The sequence below is a fragment of the Notolepis coatsorum genome (assembly GCF_963971535.1).
Source record: "Notolepis coatsorum genome assembly, chromosome: 14".
NCBI classification, from domain to species: domain Eukaryota; kingdom Metazoa; phylum Chordata; class Actinopteri; order Aulopiformes; family Paralepididae; genus Notolepis; species Notolepis coatsorum.
This window is the reverse complement of record NC_140178.1, coordinates 70,442,120-70,464,619: the sequence shown is the minus strand read 5'-3', so window position 1 is coordinate 70,464,619 and position 22,500 is coordinate 70,442,120.

Sequence of the window (22,500 nt, the reverse complement as noted above, 5' to 3'; positions counted from 1 at the left end):
TTATCCCTATTCTACTCTATTATCTCTCTCTTTCTCTCTCTCTCTCTCTCCCTCCATTCATCCTCCTCTTCAGATCCCTCTGTTCCTCCTGTGATGTGGCTGCTCTCTTTCTGCTGAATAAAAACACGGACTGAAGAGACAGAGAGAGAGAGAGAGAGAGAGAGAGAGAGAGAGAGAGAGAGAGAGAGAGAGAGAGAGAGAGAGAGAGAGAGAGAGAGAGAGAGAGAGAGAGAGTGTAAGGGGCTTCCTCAGTCTCTCAACCCTTTCTTCTCCTTCTTCTATGATTGAGCTCAGTCCTCCCAGCTCTTCTTCTGTGGTACTGTGAGAGACTGCTGGTGGGTGGCAAGGCTGAGGGAAGAATGTGAACATGTTGCACTGTGGTGCTCATTATGACTTTGCTCCTTAGTTCCACTGCATTCAAATTACTGTTTGGTCTATAGGTAGGGTATACACTGGCATATAGAGTATACACATTTATTTTCTCTGTTAACAGCATTCCCACGTATCATCCTAAATCTCTCCACTAGGCGGATGCAAACGGTTGCGTCCGTCCATCTGTCTCTTTGTCGCAGATAAACTACAGGGCCATTGCTCATAGGCTAACAGCAGACCAGGGACCTGGATGCTGGAATATTTTTCAGATCAGTCAACAACAAGTATTTAATTTGAATTAATTTCCATCATTGTCCATTGAAATACATATTCAGTATGAAGTTACACCTTTTGACCTCTTAAGGGCGATACTACACAGGTAATCAGGTCTCTGGCACAACATGCCATAGTGAACCTATTGTCATTGCTATAACTATGCATTAAAAACATGTATTAATTAATGTCCATCATTGTCCATTGAAATAATCATTATTATTTTCCCAATAATTTAATATCACATGAATCGTTTATCGTCTTATGGGAGGTGTCAATTGGGTTTATTCCAACCAATACTGTAATAGTGTGTAATACTGTAATAGCTGTTATGGATAGTGTTGTCTGAGGACCCAATCGCGGAACAGAACGAGGAGAGAACAGGCAGACGAGTGGAACGAGACGTGGAGCCAGGGGTGAAGTGTAAAAATGGTCTTTACTTCAAAAAGGGTAGCAACCAAAACAAAGAATCTCATAAACGAGAGCAGGTACAAAAACAACAGAGGAACCACAGCAGAGCTGGTAGGGGAAGGCACAACTAATCTACAAAATAAACACTAATAAAACGAGACTGTAAAAACGAAAACAAAGATGATAATACAAACTGAAAAACTAGACTTACTGAAATCGGGAGACAAGGAACGAATGAGAGCGCAAGGACGAGGGTAACAGCAAGGACAGGATATACTCAGGAAACATCAATACAGGGATCTCAAAACAATGAACTCCAATAATGAACCGACACTGGAGGGTAGGGAACACACAGCATATAATAGACAGACTAATTAAGACATGGGACACAGGAGGGCTAATTACCAACGAGGCACACATGGGGAGAAACACAAGACCAAACACTCTGGGGAAATAAACAGAGAAACTAACAAAACTAACCACACAAGAAAGACACTAGACAGAGTAAACAACCACCATACAAGGGACAAATAAAACAATTAACAAGGGAACAAGACTAAAAATAACACAAGGTTAAAACACATGGGAGACAATACAAAAGCCAAGAACAAAAGTCTGTCCAAGGGTGGGGGCTGTTGAGGAGAGGAGAAAAGTCTGTGCAAGGGTGGGGGCTGTTGAGGAGGAGAGGAAAGTCTGTGCAAGGGTGGGGGCTGTTGAGGAGTAGAGGAAAGTCTGTGCAAGGGTGGGGGCTGTTGAGGAGAGGAGAAGGTCCCAAGCAGTGGCGGCTGGCCAATAAGGGCGCTAGAGCGCCGCCCTCCCTGGTTAAAAGAAGAAGAAGAAGATTTATTTTTAATTTTTTTTTTAAATGTTGGGCCCTATAAATAAAATAAAATGTTTAAAATGAATAATATTTACTCATTTTAAGTATGTTTGTGTTTACAATGCACAATATAACGCTAATATATCAAATATAAATAATTGTTTTCATTAACAGGAAGTGACTCCTTTCCGTAGCCGCATTTCTCTCGGGCTAGACGCAATAGCGCTTACAATGGGCGTGCACTGGTTTCATCGCTGTATCCGTCGCAGCCAATCAGTGCGTAACGCGCTGTGCGTTGAAATATGATGTATTATGATGGAAGCCGGGCGCTTTTTCAAGCGATCTATTATCATCTAAGCAAGCAGCGTCTATACTTTCCGTAGCCGCATTTCTCGGAGACGCTCTCTGATTGGCCGACGCCAGTACTTTCCGTAGCCGCATTTCTCGGAGACGCTCTCTCTGATTGGCCGACGCCAGTTTCTGGTTAGGCTTAGTTAGTTACTCGATGCTGTTGTGTTGTGATGCAGTCACTCTGGACAGTGGATATACATCGACAACAACAGTCTGTGGGACAGTGGACATTATACACTTTATCAAGCCCTCCGACTGGACCACGTTTCAACTAAACAGTGAGTTAATGAGTTAATGCGGTCTCTCTCTGTCTCTCTCTCTCTCTCGCTCTCTCTCTCTGTCTCTCTCGCTCTCTCTCTCTCTCTCTCTCTCTCTCTCTCTCTCTCTCTCTCTCGCTCTCTCTCTCGCTCTCTCAACACAGCGTGTTAATTTCGCTGTGGGTATTGCATAATGGATGAATGAATGAATGGTAACTTGTTTAAAATGACAAGATAGGCCTATATATATGTGTTCATTATTGGATTGATGATCATACGTGTACTAGTGTAGTATGAATCAATTAACTCGACTTAACGTTGGTAACGTTATGAGTCAGTATTCGCTTGGTCAGCTTGGTCAGATGCCCGCGCCCACCCAAATGTAGTTCACACCGGCCGCCACTGGTCCCAGGGACAGGCGAACCCTCACAATAGCGTTATACTGTAGTAATACTGTAGTCAATAGTATACTAGTGTGCTAGTGTAATAGTGTAATAGTGTAATAGTGTCATATTGTATTAGTGGAAAAGTGTAATAAACCTGGTCTTGAGCCATCCTGCCTACCGGCCAATCTCCCCTATTTCTCATGAACCCTGGAATGCCTCATCGCGACACAACTCCAAACCCACCTGAATTCCAATAACCTATATGAACGCCTCCAGTCCAGGTTTCTCTCCTCCTTCTCACCTCTGCTGACACCTGAACCCTTAAAGTCTTCATCATCCTTGACCTAAGTGCAGCCTTCGATACAACAAAAAAATACTTTTAAAGACAGAACAATGAGAACATATGAACAGCAGGTATACAGTTCTCTGTATCTGATTTTATAAAAATGTTTTCTTCTCTTTTCCGCACCAAATCCCCCCACAGCCCACCTCTCTCTCACACTGACCCTGGATGCAACTAAATATTTCTCAAACTAAACTGAACTCCTCTTCATCGTCTCTAAATCAACAACCCCACACTCACCATCAATGTCACCACTGTCTCCTCTTCCTCCCAGGCACATAACCTTGACATGATCCTTGACCCTACTCTCTCCCTCGAGCCTCATATCCACAAAATTGTCAAAACCTCTTTCTACCACCTTCACAATATTGCAAAGATCAGGCTCTCTCTCACACGCCCTGCTTCTGAAACACTGATTCATCTCCTCCCGTCTTGACTACTGCAACTCACTCCTCTACAGCATCAGTGCTGCTCCATCAATAGACTCCAACTGGTCCAGAACACATCTGCCAAACTTCTAACTCACAACAAATCCTGGCACCACATCACCTCAGTCCTAAAATACCTACATTGGCTTCCTGTCTCCCATCGGATCAACTACAAAATCCTGGTCTTCACCATAAAGCCCTTCACCAACTGCCCCTCCCATATGTCAATGACCTCCGCTCCCCTACCAACCCTCTGACCTCCGCTCCCCTACCAACCCTCTTGGTCCCTCAGATCCACCTTCTGCAGCTCTGGGGACAGAAGCTTCTCCAGGGCGTGTCTATTCTTATCCTAACACATGTTTGCTTCCGCGTCCGCGTTTTGCGAATCTGATTGGCCACTGCCGTTTCTGGTGCATTCTGATTGGCCACTGACGTTTCTGGTCATGTGACATGTGCGCCCAATCGCGTGACGTGGCCATTTCCGCCTCGACCAGCAGCAAACTACCTAACACCTAGTTTATCACTGCAAAGCTTAGGCGACTCTTTCGAAATTGGTTAAGGTTAGAGTTTGGAATCAGGGCAGGCGTTCTATCGCCCTGCTCTAAGACAAACTCTAACTTTAACCAACTTCGAAAGAGTGCCTAAGCTTAACCGGCGAAAGAACTAGCCGCCACACGATTGGCGCGACCAGAAACGTCAGTGGCCAATCAGAGCGCAAAACGCGAACGCGGAAGCAAACATGCGTTAGGATAAGAATAGACGCCTCCAGCGCAGGGCAGCTGTGGAACTCTCTCTCCCTAGACATTAGAGACTCAGAGTCCCTTGCAGTTTTCTAATCCCGCCTCGAGATCATATTTTCTCTTTTGCCTTCCATCCATCCTTGTGTGTTTGTTATGTTTGTCTGTTATTTGTCTCACTACCACCGCCCCTTAGTGTAACACGACTTTGGACTGCTATATAATCAGATTTATTATTATTAATATTAGTTTGTAATAGTGTCATACAGTAGTGTCATAGTGTATAATAGTGTAATAGTGCCATAGTGTGATAGTGTAATCATGTAATAGTGTGTAATAGTGTAATAATACTAGCGAGAGACTAGCATGCAGTTTGATTAGGTTTTTAAAGAACATTTGTACCTTGGGTAAACCCACTCAATTGTATTCTATGCTTTTATCCACCAATGATAGACATGACCATAATACCAGACATGCTTCAAGTAGTCGCTTTACCCTACCTCTGCCTAGAACCAACGCTCTAAAGAAAACAGCAATGTATAGAGCCATAACATATTGGAATAGGATCCCATTACATATTATACGGACGGAAAATAAGGACAGTTTAAAAAAGAAACTTAAAGGAGCCATAATCCGGAAGGAAATTAATATATGTCATGCATGAGTGTAGCTGCAGGCTAGCCATGTTATCCAAAACTTCTTCTGTTTACTTTGTGTGTTTTCTTTTTCTTAAATTGTCTTTAACACTGTAAAGTATTGTTGGGGAAAATGTGTTTATGAGGTGAACTAGTTTAATATGGGTCAACTAAGCAGTACTGAAAGACGGTCTGGCTGATGTTCTTAAAACAACTTGGAGATAGGCAGATGGACATTTCAGTACATCATATCGTGTGTTCTAATCTTGTGTACATCATATCTTGTTCTTTTCTCTCTTTCATACATACACATATACACACACACATTTAATCTTTTCTCTCTTTAATCTTTTCTCTCTTTTACACACATACATATACACACACACATCTAATCTTTTCTCTCTTTAATATTTTCTCTCTTTCATACACACACATATACACACACACATCTCACTAATCTTGACTCTCTCTTTCATACATACACATATACACACACACATCTCACTAATCTTGCATCTCTCTTCGATGTTAAATCTATGTTCTTCTTAATGTCTTTATCTCTCTTCGATGTTCTTAATGTTTTTATCTCTCTTCGATGTTCTTAATGTTTTTATCTCTCTTCGATATTAAATCTACGTGTCATCTTAATGTACGTCATGTCATATCTGATATAATATGACACGTCATCATATCTGTCATGTGGGGGCAGGGCTGAGAAGGGATTTAGGGGACAAGCAGAGGGATTGGGGGGTTAGAGTGTTTTTCTTCAACTGTGGTGACCGTCTACTGATCCATAGCCTCTTCTGTTAAAACTTCTTTTCTTAAATAAATTACCTACTTGTTAAAATTGGAAACAACGTCTCCTGCTGTGTCAACGACAACCAAGCCACAACAGTATTTTGTTTTGTTTTTTTGTTTTCTGTTTCTTTGCTTGCATGTAATTTTAGCCATCTTAATTGTTAGTTTCATTGTGCAATGTGTATTGAGTACTGATTTTTAATAACTTTATTTTGCAATAATAGTTGTTTTTGTATGTTTTTTTGTGTGGACCCCAGGAAGACTAGCTATAGTTGCCATGGCACCAGCTAATGGGGATCCGTAATAAAATCAAATCAAATACTGTGTAATAGTTTGTAATAGTGTAATAGTTTGTAATAGTGTAATATTCTGTAATAGTGTCATAGTGTCATAGTGTAGTGTGTAATAGGGTAATAGTGTGTAATAGTGCAATATTCTGTAATAGTGTCATAGTGTCATAGTGTAGTGTGTAATAGGGTAATAGTGTGTAATAGTGCAATAGTTCATACAAGATACAATGATGGGTACGATGACTCTCACCAGTGATAAATCTAAGGGCAGAATAATATACAGAGTCCAGATGCTTTAGAGTGGAAGCAGCAGCATGTCTATAAACTACCTCTCCATAATCCAAAACGGACTGAGCTTCAACAACCCTCCTTCTGCTAAGCATAGGAAAATAGGTTTTGTTTCTTTCCAAAAAGCAAACCTTCTGTCGCAGTTTACTTGCAAGGTTATCTACATGGCATTTAAATGTAAATTTCTCATCAAGCTAGATGCCAAGATATTTATATTCTTTAACTCTCTCAATAATATAGACCCATTCACAGTGTATACATGCACATCATCACAAACAGTACCTTTGGCTCTAGTAGTGAACAGCATGAACTTTGTTTTGTTTGCATTGAGTACCAGTTTAAGATGAACAAGTGCATCCTGCAAAGTATTAAATGAGAGTTGTAATTTTTCAATGGCTAGTTGTACAGAGTCAGCAACACAATAGACAATAGTGTCATCCGCATAGAGATGAGCCCGACAACCCCTCAAAGAAGAGACAATATCATTCATATAGCATGACATCAACAGGCGTCAGCCAGGACAACAGAGTGGGCCCGTCGCGGTAATGTACCATGCCGAGGCGGTGGCACCAGCACCAAAGTTCCACCAGACCGCTCCCTGGTGTCCCGACTGCTACAGCAGACACTGGGAGTCACGGTGCGACTCGCACCATATAGATTCTGTGTCACCACAGACAGGTGACAACCCCCCGGCAAAGGAGGTATGGAAGATCGACTGTACGTACTGCCGCGGAGGACACTGGCTGGACCAGTGCGACGTGTTCCCGGAACTGACCATCGCCGAAATGGAGCAGTGGATTGCGTCTGACCCCCCACAAGCCGGTCACCGCCGATTCTTGTGCGAGGATAACATGATAAGAATAGCCCGACAAGGCAACCGACCAACAGGAGTGCTCCACATAGACCCCAAGCAGAGCGGAACCCCCCGAGTGCTCATCAAAGTGGTCAGAGTGCTCCTGAGCTACGAGGACAAGGTCCTGGACACTTACGCCGTCCTGGACGATGGGTCTGAAAAGACTCTCCTCCTCGCTTCCGCAGCAGCCCAGTTGGGCCTGCGGGGTGTCAAAGATACCATGACCATACGCACCATCAGAAGGGACCAGAAGACCATAAAAGGTGAAAAGGTCTCCTTCAAGATGGCAGCGGTGGACCAGCCAGAGAAGCAGTATAGTATAACCAACGTCTTCACCAGCCACGACATAGGCTTGTCTCAGTACACCTACCCCATCCCACAGCTGATGGCTAAGTATGTGCACCTACGTCAACTACCTATACCGCTTATCGACGGCGCCACACCGACCCTGCTCATCGGCTCCGACCACGCGGACCTCATTCTCCCAATTGAGGCGGCCCACATCGGACCCAAAGGATGCCCAGTCGCGGTTCAGACCCGACTGGGATGGACTCTCCAGGGCCCCCTCTACGGACTTGACAGTCAACCCACGTCTACACGCTGCCTACACACAAAGGCGAGCGACACCGGCCACTCCCTCGTACAGCAGAGGCTATTGACATTAAGCAAGAGGCCCGTGAGAGAACCGTGGGCACCAGAGGGAGTTCGGAACTCCACCCCCCTCAGCTGCGCTCCAGACGTAGCTGACCTCGAACCCAGCACCCCGAGCAACTCCTTGACGGGGCGGCCGGCACCGGCCCCTCCTCAGACGGGGTACAGAGCAAACAAGAGAAACAGACGGAGGAGGAGGAGGCACAGCCAAGCACAGATCAAAGCAGTCTCAGGCCCGCTTCCTCCTAAGCCCCCCTTCATCCCGTCCAGTCGTCATGACCATAGACCAGTCACTACCCCGAGCTGCGTGGCCGGCCGGCCGCGTAAGCAAAGTGACCACTGGTGCCGACGGAAAGGTCAGAGCGGCAGAATTGCTCGTCCAAGGGCGGACCTACAACCGACCCGTGGCGAGGCTGATAGAGTCGCCAAGGCTCCCCGACTCGCTTAATGACGACCAGGACCCCTGACTTTGTGAACTGCCCTACCCTCACAACGGACATTGAGTAGTGGACAGTGCGGTTAATCTGTCTCTGCTTATCTAATTAGGTGGGACTAATTAGGAGGCGGCTGTTACAAAGGGTCAGATTAAACCGAATATATATATTTACTGATTGATATATATTGCATAATATTTGTATATCGTTTGATATCCCTTGTGTATTCTTTGTACATATACACGGAATATCCCTTTAACCTAGTACAGACCATAATATTTCGTTCTCTTATTGGATAGCGTTCCACCAGCGCCATTGCCATACCCCCAGAGTCGAGTTCAAAGCCACCGTCAAGGCTTGTCTCAACATGCCCGGTTCTGCCCAAGACTACGAGACAGGAATAAGGCTGGTACTAGTTTATTCGCCTAACATATAAATATGGCGCAGGTGAATACAGAAGTAGTTCGAGTTACCCAAGTGAAGCCTCACCACGATACAACGTGCGGTGAAGTAGGGCCCGTTTGCCCCAAAATAGAGTCTTGTCTTATCCTAATACGTTTGTTCAACGTATCGTTCGCTCCTTACTAGTAAAGCCTTCATCACGAGTCAACGACCAAGTGAAGTGAGCAACCGTGCGTCTAAATAGAGCACTTATAGCCGCGTGCGAATAGGATAGTAAAGTGTCAGAGCTTAGTGGAATAACATCAAGTTCAACCTAGCTAATGTGAAGTACCGCGCACCGGAGAATCTACACCGGTGAATGCAGAGCCCCTTTCCGGCTGGATTATTACTATTATTGCTTTGGACCAGGCTGTTGGAGCGGAGAAGAATCGTCTACACCCACTACTGTGGGATTTACCCGTGACGTGAGGAGCATCACTCGAGCCCGTCTCAAGGAGAGGCTGGCCGGCTTTCACCTGTGCTGCACGCATACTGGGATTACAGCTGCTGCTTTTCGTCTGCCGATCAGGGAGTAATATACCGCCTCCCATAGCAGGAGCTTATTGAGTCCCCGCTGATCCAGACTTTGCATTCGAACATTTCCTCCCCCTGCTGGCTTACAACCGGTGGGAACCCCCTACCAGAATCTCCTGCTGCCTCCCCAGAGTACCATAGATATAATTCCTAATATTCAGGTTGTATTATCATCTCCTGCGTAATATGAGAATGGACATTCGTTATTGATTTACCTACGCACATTCCTTTGCCTTATAAGCGCATTGAAAGTAAAGTATATTATGTACCTTTTGCTGCTAATAAATATTCTTAACCCAGATTTGTGTGGAAACCGTGTCATTGTGGAGGAGTTCTCATCATATACCTGTGTACTGTATGGCCAGTAGTAATGTACATAAGACGGTAGTGGTTTAATGATACCATACTTATTAATACAGTCAGGGAATTGTACCCCTCAGTTACACTTACTATAGGATGACAGCACAATACGGCGTGGACAGGAAACGGGGAAGGAGACAGGAGGAATGTCGCCACAAGGAAGGGAGGACAGACAGACACCTAAATACCCCGACTAATTAACAAATCAAGAACACCTGGTCAACACAGAATCACAACACAACGACAATAAAGCAATGACAAACTAAACAACAACTAGACACTACGGCAATGACACACAACAACACAACAAGGGGGTGACATCACACATAGACAGGAGTGGCCCAAGATAATAAACAATTAGACACTAATTCTATTATTTGGAACCAGAGCAAAATGGCCGCCTGTACCAACAGGCTAGTCTGGCCACTAGAGGGTAGGAGACCAATGTTAGGCAGAGAGCCAATGTTGGGTAGAGGGCATTGCCCACTGTTAGGTGGAGGGCACTGCCCAATGTTACCATCCTGCCCAGTCCATCCAGGACCTGGCCTAGGATCGTGACAGTTAGGGTTAGACTTTTTTTTTAATATTTTTTTTAAATACATTTTTTTATTAACATTAAGCACAATACATTCAAAACATTTTGGGACAGTAATGGCCTTCAAGACAGTGGCAGAGAGACATGGCCTTACAGAGACTGCCACGGTAGAAACCGGTTCACGACTACACCTCCCTATTGAAGGAGTTGGTGATGGGGAAGAACAGCAGGGGGGCCTAATGCTGTGGCAGGGTGGGAGGGGTCCAGAGGGGAGGGGTCCAGAGAGGAGGGGTCCAGAAGGGAGGGGTCTGTGATTGGGGCGTGGCAACAGTCGTCACTCGAGATGGGGGCCGTTGATTTGGCTTCGCGATGGAAGGATGAGCCACCCGACCACTACCAGCCACCTGTAGTGAAAAAAGTGCAGTGTCAACAGGCGCAGTTTTCGGTGTACACTATTACACAATAGTATGTAATAGTGTACTAGGAATAGTGCTTGGAGATCTGCCTTCATTGGTCTATGTTTGCCCCACCCCCTACACTTAAGCCCTGCCTAACGTTTTAGGCCATGGTTACACTGGGGGTTTTTGTTTTTGTTTTGTTGCTGATGTTTGCTGTCCTAGTTAAATAGAAATGCCGTTTTGGCAGGATAACGCGTTGCCCTACTGACAACGCTGAAATTGTGTTTCCGTTTTGGATACTCACCAAAACTCGCAGACAACGTGTCATGTAATCAGCGCAAGCCGGATACGGATGCGCAGTAGATACCGACATCTGCGTGCCCTCACCAACGTCCGGTGACGACAGACAGCAGAGCTGTCCCAAATAGCTGCAGCTACCATGTGTTGTCAAGTTATTGTTATAAGGAGCCCAGTCCAAGCTACAACAGTCTGCATCCCCTTAACAATTGTTTGTATTGAGCCGTATTGTATTGTACCCATTCTGCAATCTGTTAAATAAAGTTTACATCCATTCATTCTGCTAGCATTAATGATTGCATGAGCAGCTGGCTAACGTGAGCTAACGTTAGCTACCTGCCATAGCTACCTAGCTACCAGACCCTGTTAGCTCAGCGCTCCTCTTTCAATCTTAACAAGCATTAAACAAAATGGCCCAGTCATCTATTCACCTTTGTTTAATACATGAGGCGTTGTCTAATGTTATCTAGCTACTGATAGCTCCTGATATCATCAGTTTGGTGCTGGCTGGCTAACGTGAGCTAACGTTAGCTGCTAGCCACAATGCTATACTGTTGTACTGGCATATTCCATTCACGTTAGCATGTAGCTAACATCGGAGATATTTTTGTGAGACTAAACTATTCACTCTTGGTGGTCAATTGTGTTGATGTTAGTTTTGTTTCATCAACAAATGAGGCAGAACACACAGTGAATGTATCCGTTTTGTTTATTGCACTTTTATTGCACTTTCTTTGCTGAAAAATAAATGCTACATTGGCTAAATGGCTCACGCGAGGCATTTAAAGATGGTGGTTTGTTGTTTTTTTTGCAGGAAGTGTATTGGCACATTCAACTTCTGATTGGTTGAAAATTGCCTTCATGTTCGCCACCTACTGCCACCTACTGCTTTGGCATTGTACTACATCACTGTGCTCAGGAGGCAAAACCAATGTCTAACATGCCTGCCATTACGTTGCGTTCTGGAAAGCGAAACTGACCTTGAAAACGAAACGAAAATAGCCCTGTGTGTAACCGCAGCTACTAGAAAATAAATGGGTGACTGCTGCCTAGTGGAGATAGGCTCTACTGAGCACACCTTTAGTTACCATTAGAATAAACAGGAAGGGGAGGTTGGATTATACTCACCTAGCAGCAAGTCATTCAGTTACATTATGTGTTATGTGTTATGACACTGTTAAATCCCAAGGACAATGCATTCATAGACAAGCAAAAGAAAATTAATTTGTTTTGAATATCCCAAAACATTAACCGTCTGTAGAGTGGTAGTGAAATGGTTAATCAGAATCACGTTTATTCTCTAAGAATAGTGAATGCATGAGGAATTAGGTGCCAATACGTTGCACAGAAAAATCTCATGTTATAGACAGACATACATACATGCTACAAGGTACATACTGTAAAGTGCAGGCAGACAGTGCAAGTTATACAGTTAGACAAATGTAACTCTTCAGAGCTATTCCACTGCAACCATCTATATATGTGTCCAGGCACAGATAATAGGGTCTTGTTAAGCAAGCTTCAAATGTATTTTTCAAAATAAGCCATCACTTGTACAAATCGGGCGGATGCTTTTCAATCTATGTATTATGACCACTACTCATTCCTGAGCTATCCATTTCTGCCATGCATAATGACTACTTTACCCATAAAGCATATTTTCAGTATTTTAGAGACCCCCAAAAATTCACAAATCATGTTTTCAGGGGAGCTGATGTCTGATCTAGGGGAGCCAATGGCTCACCCAGCTTACCCATGGTTCGCACCCTGCCCCCCCCCCCCCCCCCCGACAGTCTGAGGCAGAGGTTACACCTTTCGTATCATCTTCGTATTGTTTTCTTATGCGTATCGCCGCGACGTCGTGCGCCTGAGTCACACTTTCGTTTTTTTTCGTTTTTGTCAGCCAAGCACACTGATGTAGTACACTGCCAAAGCAGTAGGTGGCAGTAGGTGGCAACCATGAAGGCAATTTCAACCAATCAGAACGAATGTGCCAATACACTTCCTGGTGGAAGCTCCAGTAAAGAAATGTCAATAAGGCAGGCGCCTATGCCGCGCCACCATCTTGCTTGCTCACTCAATGCAGCAATTCTTTTTTCAGCAAAGCCTAATAAAAGAATGAATGGATGTAAACTTTATTTAACATATTGCATATGGGTACAATACAATACGGCTCAATACAAACAATTGTTAAGGGAATGCAGACTGTTGTAGCTTGGACTGGGGTCCTTATAACAATAACTTGACAACACATGGTAGCTGAAGCTATTTGGGACACGGAGCTCTGTCCCAAACACACAGGAAGGGCACGCAGATGGTATCTACTGCGCATGGGCGTTTTCGCAACAACTGCTCCGTGCTGACTACACGCTGTATTCCTGGCGTTTTTTTTGCGTATCTCCAAACGCAAACACAATTTTGCGTTTCAGCCGTATCCACAAAAAAACGCCAAAAACGCGTTTCTGTGTAGATAGGACATGATACGTCGTCAAAAACGTATAAAAAAACGCCAGGAATACACTAGTCTAACCTCAGCCTGAGAGCAGCCCTGCTCTATGAAATCATTTACAAGCTTTATCACTATTGACATAATGTCTTCATACATAAATTGTTCATAGTGGCGTGTATTAGTAAGAGATCAGCAGTACTGTAGTTCTGTGCAGGTCAGTGTGCCATAGGTCATGAAAGCTCTACTATACCCTCAGCTATCCATAAACACATGTGGACATAGAGAGCCACTATACTTTCACCCAACACCAGCCCTTCTCTGTTTATGTCTGGAGAAATGTGTCTTTATTGGTTTCAAGATCTCAAATGCAACAGGAGTATATCATGACTCATAGCGGTATGCCATTAGAAACACAACAACTTCTACCAGTGTATGGTTGAAGGCAAGAGGGGGGGGGGGGGGCGTTCCCTAACACTGACGTGTTGCTTGCCCACGCAGTGCTGCAACGGAGGTCCGCCTCACTTTGTTGTCCTCACAGCAGGCACCTGCATTCCTGGCATAGCTGTCTCCAAAGTTTCAAGAGCAACTCTCTCCTTCCCTCCCTCCCTCCTCTCTCTCTCTCTCTCTCTCTCTCTCTCTCTCTCTCTCTCTCTCTCTCGCTCTCTCTCTCTCTCTCTCGCTCTCCATCGCTCTCACACTCTCTGCTTAGACTTCTATTCCCTTGTTGCCTAGAGATGAAAAGGAGAGAGAATGGGGACAATGGAGGGAGAGGGAGGGAGGGGGTCTTGCAAGAGAAGGATGAAAGGAGAGAGAGATCAGAGGGGAGGACAGGCTGACAAGGGGACTGATGGGAGTTTGTTTGGGATTGTTTGGATTTTTTTGTTGTCGTTGTTTGGCACCAATAGTCTCGCTGTACTTCCTGTCTTTCAACTTGAGAGAAATTATCAGAAGGTGCTCTTAATGCATGCAATCAACAGACTGTGTCGTGCTACATCTCTATTCATTATAAACTACCTCAACTTTCATCTGGTCCAGCATTAGGCCTACTGAACATTAATTTCCTTCTGGCTGTAATGTATGCCACTGCTGCTAATGTTAGTCCCTCAACAGAATTGTCATTAAAGCTGTGCCGGGTAGTTTTGAGAAGAGAATTCAGAGGTAGTACAATAAGTAGTTACAAATGCTTGATTATTGTTTATAATCTCGACACGAATCCAAAACACACCCGTTCAAAGAAAGTGAACCAACATTATTACTCTTAGAGGATCGTTTCTTTGTATGATAGAGATGGTGGGAGGGTAGGCACACCACAGCCAAACAGATCATTTCTAGTTTCAAAGATATATACAGTATACTTTATTTTGACTTTTAAAGTGTCCCATTGAAGAAGGATTATAAAATGGGATATGCTATTATATAGTGGCTCACTATTGATTGATTGATTGATTGATTGATTGATTGATTGATTGATTGATTGATTGAAAACGTTTTAATAAGCTGTAGCCCTATTTTCAGAGATTTCGCCTAAAGGTACATGCCTAAGTAAATGGAAGATTGCTCCACTTCTACAAGGTCAATTAGCATGTTCTTGGTATCTAGGAACATCTAGGGACCTGGGGGTATGTATTCCCAGTGTCAGGAATATTGTGTCTGTTACTAGGCTTGAGTAAATTGTAATGAAGAAAAGGAGAATATAAATTATGATTTATTTTTGCATCTGTGCCGGTGAATAACACCATGAAAACATTGAGGTTCTTCTGATTCCGCTCACAGAGCTCATTCAGCACCTTCTTGAGATCAAGTGTACAAAAAATCGAAGCAAATTAATAAAGGGAATATGATTAAACAGAAGGATTTGTAGATACAGTAATAAATTATAATAAAATCAAATCAAATCAAATGTATTTGTAAGGCCCGACAACACACATTAATGTCCCCATGGGCCGGACACATCTTCTTTAAACAAGTCAAGAAGAAACATCACAATAAGTCAAGAACAAAACAAAAACACGATAAGGTCCAACAAATTTAAAATAAATGCAAAATAAATGAATGCAATGCGAACACTCCCAGACATACCTGTCAGAATGCAGGTAGGTGAATTCCAATGGTTGAAGGCAATCACAGAGACAGAGAGTGTTTACTCTTGAACAGGTTCGACTTTAATAGTAAGAACACAGAGTAAATTCTAAGAGAGAACAAGTGCTAAAAGCACAAGTGTAAGATAAGGTAAATGGGAGCTTATTGGAGGTCCACAGTAGAACCGTCCGCGTTATCCCCGAACGCAATTAGTGAAGACCTGACAATGGACAAGCAGAAGAGAGGTATGTTAAATAGAGACAAAATACCAACATTCCACACACACCCCCGTGACAGCCAATCAGGAACCACCCCTAAGTGACAGCACTAATTGACAGGGAAATGACAGGTGACAAGCCCAGTGACATATGCCAGGAATGTGGGTGGTCACCGACCGAGGTCGGTGTCCAGAACGTAACAGTACCCTCCCCCGACGAACGGCACCAGACGTTCACCTAGGAGCCTCGGGATTCAGCCGCCGGAAATCAACGATCAGGCTGGGATCTAAAATATCCCTTTGAGGCACCCAAGAACGCTCTTCTATCCCGTACCCCTCCCAATCCACCAAGAACTGAAACCCCCTACCCCTCCGCCTACAACCCAGTATCCTCCGCACCGTGTAAATGGGTTGACCGCCAATAAACCGGGGCGGAGGAACCACAGGCAGTGGCGGGGCCAAGGGCGATGAGAGGAATGGCTTCAACAGGGACACATGAAACGTCGGATGAACCCTCATAGAGCTCGGAAGTCGTAGCTTGTAAGCCACTGGATTAACCCGATGAATCACTTTAAATGGTCCTATAAAGCGAGGAGCCAGCTTCTTGGATTCCACCCGGAGAGGGAGATCCCGGGTGGAAAGCCAAACCCGCTGCCCTGGACGGTAAACTGGAGCCGGACGACGCTTACGGTTAGCCTGCCGTTGGGTACTAACCGAAACCTTCTGTAGCGCCTTCCGAACCTGTTTCCACGTCCTGCGACAGCGAGCCACATGTGCCTGGGCCGAGGGCACCTCCGCCTCCTGCTCCTGCTCGGGAAACAGAGGAGGTTGAAAACCATACTGGCACTGAAAAGGAGACATACCGGTAGAAGAGGAGAGAAGGGTATTATGCGCGTACTCAGCCCAAGCCAACCTCCTACTCCACGTTGCCGGACTACCGGCAACGTAACACCTCAAGACCCCCTCCAAATCCTGGTTGACCCTCTCCGTCTGCCCGTTCGACTGTGGAACCCAGACGACAGACTGACAGAGGCGCCGAGGCCGGCGGCAAACGCCTTCCAGAACCTGGAGGCGAACTGAGGACCCCGGTCCGACACGATATCTACTGGCAGCCCGTGGACCCGAAAGACATGCTGTATAATTAAATCAGCAGTCTCCCGGGCCGAAGGAAGCTTGGGGAGAGGGACAAAGTGAGCCGCCTTAGAGAACCGATCCACCACCACCAAAATGGTGGTGAATCCGTCCGAAAGGGGAAGACCAGAAATAAAGTCCAGAGATATGTGTGACCAGGGTCGTTTAGGAATAGGAAGTGGTCGGAGGAGACCCGCCGGTGCCCGTCGAGAGGACTTACTACGTGCGCACACCGGACAGGCCGCCACAAAGGAACGCGTATCCCCCTCCACTGTCGGCCACCAGAACCTCCTACGGATAAATTCCAGGGTCCTGGTTGCCCCTGGGTGGCTGGTGAGGGATGACGCATGTGCCCACTGTAGCAAGCGTGAGCGCGCCACCTTGGGAACATATGACCGTCCCGGAGGACCCCCACCAGGATCGGGCTCCCGCGTTAGCGCCGACCTTACCACCTTCTCTATGCCCCAAGACACGGGTGCCAAAATCAAGGCCGGTGGAATAATGGGATGGGGCTGCTCCTCCCGCCCAGGAAGATCAAACTGGTGCGACAACGCGTCAGGTTTGATATTCTTGGAGCCGGGTCTATAGGAGATGGTATATCGAAATCGTGTGAAGAACAACGTCCACCTGGCCTGGCGAGCGTTAAGGCGTTTAGCCCCTTGGATGTAAGCCAAGTTCTTATGATCAGTCCAAATAATGAAAGGATGTGCCGCCCCCTCCAACCAATGTCTCCACTCCTCCAGTGCCAATTTGATCGCCAATAACTCCCGATTACCCACGTCGTAATTACGCTCGGCTGGTGACAGACGGCGAGAAAAAAAAGCACACGGGTGCACTTTCCCATCCTTTAAGCATCTCTGAGAGAGCACCCCCCCCACCGCGACGTCAGAGGCATCCACCTCCACAATGAACGGAACCTCCGCGTCATGGCGGATCAATACAGGAGCGGATGTAAAACGACGTTTAAGATCGCAGAAGGCCGACTCAGCCCTAGGCGACCATTCAAAGCCAGGGAGAGAGGCCTTAGTGAGAGCTGTTAAGGGATTGGCTAAGGCGCTAAAATTGCGAATAAAGCGCCTGTAAAAATTTGCAAAGCCCAAAAAACGTTGTAACCCCTTGAGCGACGAAGGCCGTGGCCAGTCCAAAACTGCACTCACCTTGGCTGGATCCATGCGTAGATCGCCCTTCGTCAACACAAAGCCCAGGAAGGACACGGTGTCCGTGTGAAACACACACTTCTCAGCCTTAACGAATAGTTGATGCTTGAGGAGACGGTCTAGCACCTCCCGAACGTGCATTTGGTGTTGCACCATATCGCGAGAAAAAATCAGGATATCATCTAAGTAGACAAACACCGACACCCCAATCAAGTCTCGCAGCACGTCGTTAACCAGGGCTTGGAAGACTGCCGGAGCATTAGCCAAACCAAAGGGCATGACCAAATACTCATAGTGCCCATTGGGTGTGTTAAATGCAGTCTTCCACTCGTCTCCCTCTCTAATCCTGACCAGGTTGTATGCATTACGTAAGTCAAGTTTAGAAAATACCTGTGCCCCCTGTAAGCACTCAAAGGCCGTGTCCATGAGGGGTAAAGGATATCGGTTCTTGATGGAAACGTCATTCAATCCCCTATAATCAATGCATGGGCGCTGATCCCCATCCTTTTTATCAACAAAAAAGAAGCCAGCGCCGGCAGGGGAAGTGGAAGGGCGTATGTGCCCCGCAAGCAATGCCTCCTCTATGTAGGTGTTCATGGCCAAGGTTTCGGGGCGTGAGAGAGAGAACATTCGCCCGCGAGGCGGGGAGGTACCGGGTAGAAGATTAATGGGACAGTCGTATGATCTATGAGGCGGAAGTGCTTTAGCACGCGTTTTGCTAAAAACGTCCGCCAGGTCCCAATAGATCTCAGGCACCCCTATTAAATCGGGATTAGAGGGTAGATCAGAATCTGCCACGCTCCCCACCATCCTGGAGAAAGAGGGAGGAGACAAAAGAGAAGAGGGGGGGGGAGACAAGGGTTTGGGCAAACTCCCGCTGACGATCGACTTGACGTCGGCCGCCGTTTAGAGTTCGCCCGTGCTCCAATTAATGACACGAACACATGACGACAACCAGGGATGACCCAACACCATGACAGAATAGGGGGAAAAGATGACAAAAAAGGTAACCCATTCCCACCCCCCACCCTCCACCCGGATGTGTAAGGGAACTGTGCGCTGGGTGACGCTCCCACTGCCCAGGGGCCGACCGTCCAGGGCATAGACTGGTAAGGGAACCCCTAAATCCTCCACCGGGGTTCCCCACTCCTTCACCAATCCCACGTGAATAAAATTGCCCGCCGCCCCTGAGTCAATGAGAGCCTTAGTTCCCCTAATGTCACCCCCACAGTTGATCGCCACCTCAAAAAATGTACGAGCATCCGTGGTTTTGGCAGGAATGAGCCCACCTGCTGGCGCCCTCTCGAGGCCCGACGGCGCACCTTCCATCCCCGATTGGCGCCGAGCCGATACAGCCTGGACCCGACAGCTGCCGAAGCGGTGACCGGTGCGGCCGCACCGGAAGCAGCGTCGCTCTTTGATGAAGCGCTGCCTCTCGTCGTCCGAGAGCGACAGCGCTCCAAGCTGCATGGATTCATCACCCAGTGGCCCACTCGTGTAATGCATGGAATTATCAACACCAGGAGAAGAAGGAAAACATACCTGGGGCTGGGTGTTGTTGACATGCTCCTTCTCCCTCTCCCGGTGCCGATTATCCATCTTGATGGTGGTGTTGATCAGCACTTCCAGCTGCTCGGGGATCTCACGCGCGGAGAGAGCATCTCGCATCCGCGCTGAGAGTCCCCTGACGAACAGAACCACGCAGACGTTCTCCGCCCAAGCTGTCTCCCGAGCCAAGATCCGAAAATTTATAGCATAAGCTGCGACTGTGCGGAGGCCCTGCCGGCAGTCGAGAAGACGACCACCAGCCTCGAAGATCGAGAGTACCCGGGAAGTATCGAATACTCTTCTCAATTCCCGGGTAAAGGCGTCCAGACTGTCGCAGATTATCGCCCCTGCCTCTAATTCCGCCGTAGCCCAGGAGAGAGCTTGGCCGGTGAGCAGTGTGATAATATACGCTACCTGCGCTGTCTCCGATGGAAATGATCGTGGTTGCAGCCGGAAAACGAGTAGACACTGGGTGATGAATTCCCGACAACCGTCCGGTGATCCGTCATAGCGAGCGGGCGCCTGCAGATGTGGTTCGCGGGACCGCTCCTGGACCCCGAACACCCCCCGACTTTCCTCTGCGTGGAGCGCTGCTTCCCCCGCCGCCGACTGCACACCAGCCACTCCTTCTTGGGCTTGTCGGGCTGTGGCCAACGCCGACTGCGCCACCGCTTGGGATGATCCGACGACCCCATTGAGTCGGATTAACTCGGCGCTGACCAGCTGCTGATGTTCCTCCATCCGTGTCTGGGCTGCTCCCTGCGTCCGGAGCATCTCCATGATGGCCTCCATGGAATTCTGATGGTCAGGTCTTCTGTCAGAATGCAGGTAGGTGAATTCCAATGGTTGAAGGCAATCACAGAGACAGAGAGTGTTTACTCTTGAACAGGTTCGACTTTAATAGTAAGAACACAGAGTAAATTCTAAGAGAGAACAAGTGCTAAAAGCACAAGTGTAAGATAAGGTAAATGGGAGCTTATTGGAGGTCCACAGTAGAACCGTCCGCGTTATCCCCGAACGCAATTAGTGAAGACCTGACAATGGACAAGCAGAAGAGAGGTATGTTAAATAGAGACAAAATACCAACATTCCACACACACCCCCGTGACAGCCAATCAGGAACCACCCCTAAGTGACAGCACTAATTGACAGGGAAATGACAGGTGACAAGCCCAGTGACATATGCCAGGAATGTGGGTGGTCACCGACCGAGGTCGGTGTCCAGAACGTAACACATACCCACGCGAAGGTAATGAAAAACTCACTAAAACCTAGCAATAGGAAAAAATGCACCACAGGCAATGTGGAGGAGAGAAACCTTAGAAGGGCCAATTCAAGGGGGGATCTCCCTTCTTAGATGTTGGTGATAGTAGTGTTGCAGACGGACCGTTGGTAAGCATGCACTCATGTGTGTAGTGAAACACAGATGAGTGCATGCAATAGCAACTGAACATTTAGAAGAATTTAAGATAGAGCTGATAGCGATAGCAACTGAACATTTTGAAAGATTAAAGATAGAGCTGATAGCGGATCTATTTGAGGCACAGGGGCGGCGCAAAGAGGGTTGCGTCCTTTTCCGTCTTAATCACGTGACGTTCAACACTCCGGTCATAACTCCGAGACAGCCGGAGACAAGGGGACAGGGGGCGGCGCAGAGAGGGTCGCAACCTCCCCGTCATCATTGCGGGACGTCCAGCACTCCGGTTATCACTACGAGACAGCCAGAGACAGGGAGACAGGAGGGCAGGCAGAGAGGGTCGCATCCTCCCGGTCTTCATCACGAGACGTCCGACACTCCGGTCATTACTCCGGGACAGCAACTCACAGGGAGACAGGGAGACGGGGCAGGCGTTAGACAGCTCGCGTGATTGTAATGGGCGGACATAGCAATAGATACAAGTGGTAAACATATATGTGAATAGAATAGATATATGAAGTAAGCATATTAAGTGAATAGAATAGAAGTACTTAACCCAGCAATGAAACCACGTTGACAGACCACAAACCACTTTAACAGACCACGGACAGAAGACGGTAAGAAGCTGATCCATGGCCTCGGTGGTGCACGTAGAACAGTCACTGCAATCTTGGCCAAGACCCCGAGACATCCACCACCTTGGTCAGCACTATGAGACAAGCACTCAGAGAGATGGGGGGGGGGGGGGGGGTTAGAGAGTTCCCATGTTACAAGACAATAGCTCAGGGCCGTATGCCCCGAGGGGGCAGGAGGAGTCACTCAGAAGGTTCAGCACTGCAGGCCAGACAGGAGGCGGTATGAAGCTGTTCCATGGGACCGGTTGAGACAAAGACAGAGGTTAAAAGGTTCTCCCATGTCTGCAGAAAAGCAGACATGGGAGAAAATAGACATCCTAACTAAACTAGACAGGTTAATCTAAAGGTCAGTCCCCGACCAGGTGAGATCAGGGTAGGTTGAAGGAGAGAGAGAAAAGATGGGTCTTAAGCAGGGATTTAAAAGCTTCGACAGAGCATGCGCCCCTGACGACGGCAGGTAATTTGTTCCACAGGTAGGGAGCGCGGTAGACAAAGGCTCTGTGGCCGGCGGATTTCTTCTTAACCCTAGGAATCGATAGAAGCCCCGCATTTTGTGAGCGCAGAGCACGAGCGGGCGAGTATCGGGAGATCAGATCGGATATATAGAGCGGTGCAAGCCCATTTAAAATTTTGTAGGTGAGGAGTAGCACTTTAAAGTCAGATCGGGCTTGAATAGGAAGCCAGTATAGGGCAGACAAAACTGGTGTGATGTGATCAAATTTTCGAGTTCTAGTTAGTATCCGTGCAGACGCATTTTGCACGAGTTGAAGATTTTTGATGCTTGAATTAGGTAGGCCTGAAAAAAGTGCATTACAGTAGTCCAGACGTGATGAGACAAAAGCATGAATCTGGGTTTCAGCATCAGCCAGAGTTAAAATGGGGCGAATTTTTTCGATATTACGAAGATGGAAGAAGGCAATTTTGGTGACATTTTTTATATGTGCATTAAATGAGAGGGAGGAATCAAAAATGCCT